The 11,814-nt window shown below is 35.7% G+C and overlaps 1 pseudogene; it reads right to left on the bottom strand.

Moving 5' to 3' along the window:
• Positions 1 to 1,711: 1,711 nt before the first annotated feature.
• Positions 1,712 to 5,063, bottom strand: LOC144374198 (OTU domain-containing protein 4 pseudogene; annotated as a pseudogene).
• Between the last annotated feature and the right edge of the window lie 6,751 nt (positions 5,064 to 11,814).

The following is an 11,814-nucleotide window of genomic DNA, read 5'->3' as shown; positions in this document are numbered from 1 at the left end:
ATTTTGAACTTATTCTCTGAAAATTTTAATATTTTAATTAATTTGTTTTCCTTGCCTCATTGTACTGTATGGAATTTGCAATTTGATGAACAGTAAGTAGTGGATATACTTGTCTCTGGATATCTCCCTTAAGCAAACTATTTGCTTTTGACAATTTCCAGATATCCTTAAACAGATGAAGCACATTTCTCTGATTCCTAAATACTTAATCCTTTAATTGTGTGCTCAGGCACACACAGTTAAGTTTTGCTGTGCTTAGCAAAACAAAGGGGTTCTGTGAGAAACTGTGAACTCTTTGAGCTGTGTCCTTGTTGTAGTCTTGAAAAGATGGCAGAATGTTCTGCCAAGTTTAAAATCTAAATAGATATAGATATGTCATTGCCCAGAAATTAACTAACTACAACTCAGATAATAAGAAATATGGAGCACTGTGACCATGAACAAAATTACTCAGAGAATGTTTATCCATGCTTGATAAGATTAAGCTGCCAGAAAGATGTCCTTCATTTTTGCCTTATAAAAGAAGGGGGGAAAAATAAAGCTGCTGCTTATTCTCTACTGGATGTGTGCATGTGCATGTGTCTTTCTTTATGTATCTCTACTGTACCAGGAATTAGATTGTCTGCAGGTTCTGACATTTAATTATGATTAGAAGTGAAATTTATTATTTTTTCTTGCATCTCTTAACAGACATTTGGAATATTTAATATTCATCTTTACTTTATTACTTCACTTTTATTTACTTTTTAATTCTGAAGCAAACTTTTTTCTGGAAAAACCATATTAGATTAGGGTATGTTATTTGTGTGTGTGTGTGTGTGTGTGTGTGTGTGTGTGTGTGTACCCTTTATGCATTTCCAGATTTTGTTTAAAATATTATATTTGGAATTTTTGGATTTATACTCAAGTCTCAGGTTAGCCTTTACTGTCTACCCATTTCCAGTTATTTGATGTTTCTTTCAGATCTTTGTTTTGTTTTATTTTGTCAGGGTTATTATATTGGTCCCATAAATGGATGTAGGCAGTGCTTTCTCACAGAAAAGATTACTGCATTTATGTTTACAATAATCACAACTATTCTGTGTTTGGCCTTACTTATTTCCTTCTATGTTTGAAATGGGTCACTGCAGACAGTATCTAGACCTAATTTCTTTGTGGGAAAGTCTTTAAAAATGCATTCAATTTTGGTAATATATCCATTTTTCCACTTTGTACTATTCAGATTTTGTTTTTTCTGTGTTTATATAGACATGTCCATTTCATGTAAACTTCAAATTTGCTGATAAGAATTTATGCATATTATCGATTTATGATGTTTCATTTCTATAGATCTCTTTTTATTCTATTATTATTATTTTTCCTTATTTCTCTCATCGATTTTACTTGTTCAAGTAATTACATGTATTTTTTAAATGTTTTATATTAGGCTGTTTATAAAAAATACTTTAACAAACTTATTTTCTAGTTTTTATGGGGGCAGTCACCCGATAAATAAATGAAAACAGATTGTGAATGAAGATAAATGGCAATGCCAAAAATTCACCTGCCCCTGACTCATGTCCAAAATCTCATCCAGAATGGGAATGAGGGTAAAGGGGGAGGGAGGAGATGATTCCAATTTGGGGTTTTATTTTAATGTATTTTTTTAAAGCCTCCAGAAATACTCCACCTAAGAAAGGCCTTCTGTTCTAAAACATCAGAGCAACAACCATCACGTGTGTTGTCCCCTATGGCCATCTCCCATCCCTGATCTCCTCCTATCGCCCCTATATGGACGTCCTCTGACATGTCGATGGTACTGATAACCTTCATCCCGGCTTCTGCTCGGCTGCCCTTTCCAGCTCTCCTCACCTCTCACGTGTTGATATCCGCCCCTACCAGAATAGCCCCAATCACTTTTGTACTTCCTGCCTCCGTAAGTTTGATTATAGAACTGCTAGGATCTGCCACTTCTGAGAATATTAGACACTTCATTTTCATCTTCTGAACTCTCTTCTTTTGGTCTTTGCACTCTGCTATCCATAGAGTTGGCCCCAGGACTGACCACATCAGCAGCAGTCTTTGGATCTTTTACTTTCTCTGGTTTTTCTTTCAGACTTTGAATGGTCCTCTTAGGCTCAAGTTTAACAGGCATAGTTTCTCTCTCTCTGTTTAGAATCTGAGAAGGAAGATGAGACTTTCCCTCTGCTCCAGGAAGTGCAGAAGCCAGGGTCAGATCTGCCTTTCGTGTCTGGGATGACTGCTCTGATCGGCCTTCATGTTTGCTGCTCACGCTTGTTTCAGGGAGAATGTGTACAACTTCACCCCTGGCTTCTGGAAATTCATTTACTGCTAAGACTGAACCACATTCTTTAGAGAGATCCAGGTTTTCCAGAGGGAGATCCAATTCTCCTTTATCATCAGAAGGCAGGACAATATTCTGCCTCATTACAGGATTTTCTATGAACCCCTGAAAAGGGTATCCATACCAAACATGAGGAAAGAAAGGAGGTGCAATGGGAACTGGGCCTAAGAATGGATTAGGTCCAAAGGACGGTTGTGAATACATGTTCTTGCCACTTAGTGACTCTTCATATTCAGCATGAAGAAGCTGCCCAGTGTTCTCAGATTCAAGATCAGTCTGGTAAGAGAACTGTCCATAACTTTCAGACACCTGAGATGGAGGGATAACCAGAGGTGAAGAAAATGTCAGTGGTCCGATATCTGTCTGAGGCATCTGACCATTAACACTGGCCTCAGTCTGCATAGGAAAGTGTGCATCGGTACAAGTACAATCACTTTCATTCTGAGCAGAAGGAGCTTCTTGGAACCAAGGATTATGAGGATACACAGGTACTGGGACCTTTGTGTACATCCTGCAGGCTGCCAGGTAGGCCTGGTGCAAAAAAAAAAGGGTAAAGGTAAGAATGTGGGGCCCACATAAGACAACTATATGCCTTCACTCCAAGATTAAAGAAAAATCTAAGAATGTTCTTATCTTTAGGCAGGTCCTCCCCAGTCTGACACAGTGAATAAGGTGGTGCAATGGCTCGATCTCCCTTTTCATTATAAGGAAACCCAGGATAGAGTGGGTCTTGATAAAGGCTCAGTGTCTGAGGCAAAGGCATCAAGGGCTGGATAACTGCCTGAATTGACACAGGAACTGGAGAGGGTGTTAAATGAGCTTGAGACACAGCAGAATCAGGTCCAGTGGTCAAAGTCTGTGTCACTGATAAAACAGGAATCGGAGCAGGAACACCTGTTGGTCTAAAAGTTGTAGGCTCACTTGTCCAGGCTGGCACAGTGGCTGCTAAAGAAGGCACCGCACGAGTTAGATGTACCTCTGGAGAAACTAAAAGGGGAGCTGGATTCGAAAGAGACACATGTTCTGCTGGCTTTTGTTCTGCAGGAGATGGGCACTCTAATTTCTTTGACTTTGATGGTGATGAAATTCTTGTACATTTTTCATCACTGGTATTCTCCAATGTGCTTGACTCAGGCTTTTTATCCAAGTGAATATGTCCATGGATAGGTTCTTTGTCTTTTCGTTCTTCTATATCCATTCTCCACCTGCTTCCTTTCCTATCACTTACATGCGATGATTTTCTCTGAACACATGGGTTGCTACTCTGAGAAGTGGACTGATTCATTGATGAGCTAGAAAGAGCTGGGAAAGCCTGTTCATCTCTGTTCTGAATCTCATAGAGTAAACGAGACTCCTCTATAGCTTGCTTCTCTCTGCGCTCTTCTTGGGAGAGGCCAAAACAGTGAGATTCTCGACTTGTATGATCAAAATCTTCAACTCTCTCATGATCAGGTTTTCTTATGATCTGTGAGGGTGTCCTGCTAAGACTTTTGTGCTCACTGGAGGATTTCTGAGACTGGGACCCTGAAAAATGACAAGAGAACATAGAAGAATGTTGTCTTACTCCTGAAGGTTGCTGCAGGCGAGGAGGTAGTGCTGATGGGGCTTTTATTCGCTTGCTTGGATTCTTTGGCCCTCTGTAATCCATGTCAGAATGGAAATTTTGTCCGGAAGTGGAAGGTTTTTTCATCTTCTTTCCTGACACTGTGTTCCAGCTTTCTGGGGGAGGTGCTTTGAGGTTCTTCTGTGTAGGTTTTTTTCCCAGTTCTTCAACCAAAACTGATCCATTTTCAGAGTGTATCCCTTGAATGTCTGCATTATAAAACTTTCCATTGTGATCCAACCTAACTTGGCATTTATCTCCAACTTCATATTGTAAACCAGCAGCAATGGAATAATCACGTTTTTGTTGAGCTTGTTTAGACTTTAGCCAAATCTCATACTCGACATTTCTATATACTGCTGGATTAAGTGACTTAAGAACCTTTCTAGATAAAGGCAGGCTAGAAGAGCTCCCATTGTTCTTCAGGTGCTCATCGCCTGACAAAGGTTTAAATCCATGTACATCATTAGCAGTGGTAGTTTTACTCTTGCAACTGTCATCCTCTGAATCGGATATTTCGCTGTTGTTTTCAGTTACTTCAGAGGTACATCAGTCTTAAATACCTTCTCATACAGCAATTCATACAGGAGAGACTGACACATAGCACAACTATCTTTATACTTTATGGGATAGACAATATCATAATGATTTCCATTGAAAAAACATAGTAACACCTTTTCAGGAAAATTATTTTCAGTTACTTGTGAAGGAGAAACATTTGGTTCCCAATAAATTACAAAATCTTTCCTGTACATAAGAGAAAGGGCACTTATTTCCACTTGTCCTACCCATTCCTCTGGATTTTCCAAACGTTTTAAATACTCTCAAATGACCCTTCTATAAACGCTTCAAATTTCTCTCTGTTCTCCCGAAGATAGTGAATACAGGCCATTCTAACTTCAACATGCCGAGACTGAGAGTGCAATACCTGCTCCGCCATGGCCTGGAATAGGCACGACCCGTCCTGGGCTACCAGTTTCCGATACAAGCCCAGTTTTCGCAGATAGACGTCCCTGGGCGTCGCGTGGGGCGCCGCGCCGCCCTGGTCCCCGCCGTCGGGGGCGACGATGGCCGCCTCCATGTTGCCGGTCGCGCTGCAGGCCAGGCGCGCGGGCTAGCCCCACATGGCCGAGCCGCTGGCTGCTCGACACCCCGGCCTGGGGCAGGCGGCGGCTCCGGCTTGGGCTCGGCGAGCTGCGGCAGGCGGCGGCCCGAGGCAGCGGTCCGCGCTCTCCCGGTGCATGGAGGAGCCCTGCGGAGTGCATGGCCGCACGCGGACGCCTCCCCGGAGGGGCCACGCGCCCGGGGGCACGGCGGGGGGAATGAAGGGACGCCCCGAGAGGGAGCAGTCACTTCCCGACCGCTCTCCGCCCCGCTCCGGCGCTGGGCTGAAGGTCGCCGGCCCCACAAGTTTCCTGGTCCGGACGAGAGTGGGGCTAGGAAAGCCCCAATTACATGTATTTTTAATAAAGAAACATTTAATTTTCTCTGTATTATTTTCTTTTGTATTATTAAGTTCATATTATTTTTTATAATATTCTTGTTGAATTTGCTTATCTTTCCTTGAACATTTTGAAAAAATGTTAATTCAATTTTAGCTTTTTCTATTCTCTGATAATACATGGTTTTAAAGCTTCAGGCTCCCTCTAAAACACTGTTTCCATGCATCTCAACTTTTGATATTATTGTATTCTAATATAGTATATACCTGTTTTTTTTAAGTTCCATTGTGATCTCTGCCTTAAAACATAAAAAGATCTTTTGCTTTTAATGTTTAGCTTAACTTCACTCTGTACTCACAAAATTTTTTAATTTTATTCCTTAGAAATCTGTTAAGATTCCTTTGAAGTGCCAGTCATTCAATTTAAATGTACAGTGTGTGAGTGAAAAGACTAAGTATGTGAGGGAGACCAATAGAGTGAAGAAAGAGCCTCAAGAGCAAGAGTGGAGGGGAGGGCATTGGAAGTCCTGGGGCATAAAATCTACAAGATCATCCTATGTCCATGCATGGGTATACCACAATGGACCTCACTTTTATATATAATATAATGTACTAGTGAAAATAATGAATAACAATATTAATAATTGATCTGTACTGTAGAGCAAGTGTATCATGGGAAGACAGGAGGAGAGGGAAAGGAAAAGTATTAAAAAATGAGATTGATCAAATTATGTGCATGTTCAAATAAAGCATAATAAATACAAATATTGTGTAAAGCTATAATGAACCTAAAAACGTCATAATGGATTCTAAAAATAGGTATTCTATAGATTTAGAATACAATCATAAACGTTATTAGGTCAAATTTTATGTTCAAGTTGCCTGATTTTGCAATATCTTGATTTTGATACTATTTTGCTACTCATACCTTACTACAAAATATATGCTAGAATCTTCTAATCTGAGAGCAAACTCGATTTTCTCCCTGTAGATAATCAATGTTTTATATGGGTATTTAGGCTAAAATATAGTTGCATAAAATTATGTTTTGTTTTACTTCATCAGTACATCAAGCACCTCATAACATTTTTATCTTTACTAATTATTTTATCTCAAATCTACCTTGTTTGATGTCACTATCTTTACAACCTTCTTTTGATTAGCTTTTATCTGTGTATATCTATTCTTTTGATTAGAATGCCAAAGAGGATACAGCTAGGTTTTTGTTTCTATCTTGTTAGATTATTTGTGTCTTTTAACTGAAAAGATTACTGCCTTTATGTTTACAATAATCACAACTATTTGGAATGTTTAATTGATGATATTTCTACTCCATTCATACTCCTTTTGTCATATGTGGCTTACACTTTTCTCTTTAATTTTTAAATCATTATAGTTGTATCTATTATTTAGAGAGCTATGTACTTTTTTAATACCCTTTCAGGTGCTACCCTGGTAATTTTAACATATAGACTGGACCCACAAAGTCAATCTTTTCCTACACATCTAACTTTATTTTTTCTTCATTTCTTTGTATTGGTGCATTATAGTTGTGCACATTGCTGGGATTTGTTGTTATATACGCATACATGCACATAATCTAAAAATACAATTTGGCCAATTTTCATTCTCCAGCATTTCCCTCCTATTTCTGTGCCTCTTACCTCTTGGTCGCTTGCCTTTACTGGTCTCCCTTTGAATTTTAAGAAATCTACCCCCACCTTTGTTTACCTTTTTCTTCTCTTGCTTCTGCATATGACAGAAAACAACAGGACACTTAACTTTCTGATTTTGACTTATTTTTGCTTAACTTGATGGTCTCTAGTTCCATCCTTCTTATTCTTAAATGACAGAAATGCATTATAAAATTTATTTAAATGTATCCCCCTTTCCTGACATATACATCAATGCTGTAGATTTCACCAATTTATTTGCATATATATATTTTTTTCCCTAAGACCTATTATAAGCATTTTCTGTAGGGTAAATCATTCAGTACTAAATTTTCCCATTTTTGTCCATCTTAAGTATCTATTTTTCCATCACATTGGAACAATATTTTGTTTCATATAGAGTTCAATGATGTATGTTTTTACTGCCAGCATTATAAAGCTATCTCTTAATTTTTCAGCTTGGACATCTGCTAAAAATCTAACCTCTGTTCTTTGAAAGGAGGTAGGCTGCATTTCATATTTTTCTTCAATATGATACATTTTCACTTCATTTTGCCTAAGTAGCTATGTAGATAATATCATGCAAAACTACCATAATGACTTAGTGGCATGCAATGGTAAGTTTGTATTCTCCATGGGAAATTTACATGTATTCTGGGCAGTTGAATTTAATTTGCATTCTCAGGAGCTCTCCTCAGGTTATCTTCTTCATGACAATGAGAATATTATATAATATCCTTCTCTATCTCTTATACTTTTTAAATTTACATTATTTATGATATTAATGTCATCATATCTGCTCTTTTGTTGAAAAAAGAAATTCATTATGTACATAGAATATCGTTTTCCATCCTTTCATTTTTAGCTTAGATCTAAAGTAAAGCTTTAGATTACTTTGCAGATTGCATTCCATGTCTTTTGACTGGAGAGCTTAATCCATTTACAAATAAGATAGTAAAGCAAAAAAAAAAGATAGAAAAATCTTACTTTTGCCATTCTGCTATTTGTTTCATTTTATTTCATCAGATCTGCTGTCCTTTTTCTCTATTAAAGGATTTCTTTGTGCTTAGTTGATTTGGGGGGTGGTGGGTAAGGAAATATTTTGATTCTTTTTCTCATTTCCTTTTGTATAATTCCATAAATGTTTTCTTTGTAGTGTGTGACAGATAATTGCATGTAACACTTTGACTGATCACAGGGTGCTAAATGTTTGGTTAAACATTATTATTTGCATGTTTGAGTGACTTGGATGAGACTAATACTTGAATTTGTACACAGAGTAGATTATTCTCCCTAATATGTGTGACCATCACCCAGAAAATTGAAGGGCTGAATAACACAAAACCCAACTTTATCCCAAGTAAAAGTGAACTACTTGCCTGGCTTTCTTCAAGCAAGTTTCATTTGTTTGTTTTTTTGGTTTTCCCCTTGCTTTTGGATTCAAACAGAAACATTGGCTCTTCTTGAATTTTGAGCCTAAAGCCTTCAAACTAGGATTAGACTCTTAGCTTTCTGGGCCTCAAGCTTGAGAACTTCAGGACTTTGAGATTTTTCACCATCTATAATCACTTCATCATCTCTCTTTTTAGTTTCCTCTTTGGAGAAAGTGCTCATTTCTTTGTCTCTGTGATGCTATATTAAAGAGTGTGAGGTGCTGCGTTTGATCCTCAGCACCACATAAAAATAAATAAATAAAATAAAAGTATCGTGTTCAACTACAACTAAAAATATTTTTAAAAAAGTGGATCTGGTCAACTTTTTATCTTTAGATAATGTTATAATCTGAGTATAGTTTATTGTAAGTAATATTTGGATCTTATGATTATATAAGCTCAGATTATTAAAAGGATTCACATAAAACAACGGGAAAAGAAAACATCACAGGAAAGTGTTGGAAGCTTAAGCAACCTGTAGATGAATTTCTCCTGGGTCCTTTCTCAGCCTCATAGTATAAATTTCATATCAGGATTATTAAACATTAAAATGTGTGTGAAGAATCTTCATGTCTGAAGCAAGCTCTGATGAAGTTTTCCTAAGGGTCTTTTATGCTCTACTTGTCACCTAGTCAAACAAGACTGTGTAACAGTCAAACCAATTAAATCATTAGTTAGATAATCATTACTTGAGTATTAAAATTGAGTATCCTGAGTGCTACCTTGTCTTAAAATTTGAAGAGCATTTTATAAATCAGTAGCTAACTCTAATCCATCCTTACCATGGTCAAGAATCAGATAATCATGAAATAAACATTAAAAATTCTTTCTTATATAAGACCTAAATACAAACTTTCTAATTAAGTACTCTATCTCACACCTAGAATATTTAATTCAAGATATCAAAGTGACACATTAAAAAATTGAAATCACGTTATATAAACTAGAAAAAGAAAATATATCTTACATAAAATGTAGAGGCACAAGTGGGAAATACACATGAGAAATGGAAAAAACCAAAAATACTTGCATTATATTCTCATTAGATCCCATGAATATTCTAAAAGCAGAAATTTACAACTTCTGGACCATCTCTACCTGTCAAACTCTTTCTAGTAAAAAGTGCATTGAACAACAGTGGCCAAGAAAATAAGCAGGACTTTCTGGAATTCAATTACAAATGGATCATTCCTTCACTTTTGGGAAATTATGTCTAATTTCTTTAAGCAGATATAATTCAGATTACAATATTTAGTTTAGTTCAGAAAGTTATACAAAGTGCAGTTGCTGTATATTTGAAATGCCTGAAATCTGTCCATTTCTCAAAAATGTTACTGTTAGTTTACTTTAACTTATTGAGTTTTACTTCATTTTGGAATAGGATACATATATACAAGTAAAAAGGAAATTAATAGGAATTTTTATGAGTGATCTATTATTTATTAAATCTAAGAAGATAGACTTCTTAGAAGGTGAAATAGTTAGGCTTCTTAGCATTTTCTACATCCTAATAGGTGTGTCATCAAATTAACTATATAACATTTTAGAATTCCTCAGGAGTCAACATTAAGAGTTCACAGACTCCATAAGAAGGTTCAGAGACCTTGATATTATCTTAAACTACACAAAATAACAATGCTATTTAAATTTTGCACAATTATACTTTAATTTAGGAAATAAATAAAAATTGAAATAACATAATGCATTCATATGACTTTTACCAAAAATTAAAAAATTTTATTTAACTTCTATGTTTCAAATTATTCAAATGAATCACTTCTTTCAGAAAATTAGTGGTGCTGAATTTTTCTGTGGATTGTGGTACAGAAAAATAATTTTCTTGATGAGTTATGTAATATCATCTTTCTTAATAAAACGTTTTATTCCATGTGAAATAGACAGACCTCTAAAGTAATAGTATAAATTAGCAAAATACTCCAAAGGGGACATTCAGTAGGATCAGAATTAAATTTATGTGTAAAGGAAACCACTAAATGGCTTACATTTTACCATACATCTTGAAGTATTCATTAGAATCCATTTTCTTACCTTTAATATTTGTTCCACATCATAGAAAAAAATCTTTTTGAAAATTACCATTTAGAGTACATTTTCATAATCTGTATTTTATTAAATATTATTATAATTGCCAAAGTAAATGAATTAAAACAAATTGTTCAGAGAAAAAAAAAGACACATTTGAGGTTTTGTGGACACATTTTATTAACTTTAAAAAAAAAGGGAAACGTGCATATTTCTATGTTATTACAGAATTGGAAAATATGGATTGCATGTCTTCTATTGCTAAAGGTTTTATTGTGTGTAGGGACTCCTATTTAGAAATGAAAATTATAGGATTGAATAAATTCATAAAGAACTCATATCTCTTCCACACAGATTGTAAGGGGCAGGATTGGATCTTGTAGAATATTCTCCATGTTTTCATGCACTGACACCAAAATTTTAACTAGAGTATGCAACATTAATCTCTTTGGAAAGGTAATTATCACCATAGATTTAACAATATCATATGTGTAACACAAGTATTCTGGGTATTCAATGTAAATAATACAGGTAAAATACTTTCGAGGAGGAAAGTGGTGTCATGATCAAGTTTATGCAGATATATAAAAATTATCTTTAAATAGTCTTATAGCTAAATGTGATGCCTTGTATGCATGTGTTCAATAAAATAAGATTATTAAAATCTATGACAAAAAAAGAAATGTGACCAAGGACATTACTAAAATATAGAATAAAATCAGATAAATGATTTTGAAAATTTATACTCTAATAAATTTGAAAATCTTGAATACATTGACAAATTTCTAGAGATATGTGATCCACCTAAATTGAACCAGGAGGATCTAGAAAATTTAAACAGCTCAACTTCAAGTCACAAAAATGAAGATGCCACCAAAACCCTACCAACAAATGACTGGATAGATTTGCAGCCACATTCTACAAGATCTTCAAAGAGAACTAACTTCATCCTCCTCAAAATATATTGAAAATTTGCATTCTTTGACTAAAATCTCTTCAATCCCTTCAACCTCCAGCTTCTGATAATAATCACCATTTCACCCTGTTTCTATGGGTCTGACATTGTCAGATTCCACAAGAAAAGTGATACCATACACTAGTTGTCATTATGTACCTGATTTATTTCACCTAACAAAATGTCCTCCAGGTTCATTCCTGTTGTCACAAATAACAGGCTTTTCTTGTTTTTTTAATATTTATTTTTTAGTTACAGTTGGACACAATTCCTTTATTGTATTTATATATTTTTATGTGGTGCTGAGGATCAAACCCAGGGC

This window comes from Ictidomys tridecemlineatus, unplaced genomic scaffold, assembly GCF_052094955.1.
Source record: "Ictidomys tridecemlineatus isolate mIctTri1 unplaced genomic scaffold, mIctTri1.hap1 Scaffold_61, whole genome shotgun sequence".
Classification (NCBI taxonomy): domain Eukaryota; kingdom Metazoa; phylum Chordata; class Mammalia; order Rodentia; family Sciuridae; genus Ictidomys; species Ictidomys tridecemlineatus.
Note: the sequence above shows the minus strand (reverse complement) of the source record. Positions and strands in the feature narration are given on the sequence as shown.